General features: G+C 41.2%; 1 non-coding gene across 1 annotated transcript; it reads left to right on the top strand.

Annotated features, from left to right (window-relative positions):
- Positions 1 to 207: 207 nt before the first annotated feature.
- On the top strand, positions 208 to 278 carry TRNAC-GCA (transfer RNA cysteine (anticodon GCA)). Its single transcript has one exon. It is a non-coding gene; the product is annotated as a tRNA-Cys (tRNA).
- The last annotated feature ends 239 nt before the right edge of the window (positions 279 to 517 follow it).

Here is a 517-nt window from a genome sequence, read left to right as displayed (position 1 = left end):
AAACCCAGATGTGATTTTTCAATATAAACTGTAAAGAAAGTTTTTAGGTATTCGATATTTTAAGATACTATACAATCAGTCGAAGGGGTTGATCCAATCCAAACAAAAAAGGAAGGATTTCTTTTAGGAAAGGGATTAAAGAAAACGAGATTCAAAATACAAGTACAAAAAAAAAAAAAAAATTTGTCATCTATTTTGTATCATTTTGGCGGCATGGCCGAGTGGTAAGGCGGGGGACTGCAAATCCTTTTTCCCCAGTTCAAATCCGGGTGTCGCCTGATCAACAAAAGAATCGAATATATATATAAAAAAACGAATTCCTCTTTGTTGGCAAGGTAGGCCGCAACTTGGCCTTTCTTAGGTCGCGACCCGTCTCTTTTCTAAGGCGTTTCAGCCTTCTTCAGGGCATTCAGGCGCTACGACCCTCTTCATCCAGGTCACGGCCCGCGTCTTCTAAGGCCTACTGGAATTGTCTTGTTTCCTCTAGTTTCCCGACCTTATTCACCAAGCCGCTACC

This window comes from Humulus lupulus, chromosome 1 (assembly GCF_963169125.1).
Source record: "Humulus lupulus chromosome 1, drHumLupu1.1, whole genome shotgun sequence".
Classification (NCBI taxonomy): Eukaryota; Viridiplantae; Streptophyta; class Magnoliopsida; order Rosales; family Cannabaceae; genus Humulus; species Humulus lupulus.
Note: the sequence above shows the minus strand (reverse complement) of the source record. Positions and strands in the feature narration are given on the sequence as shown.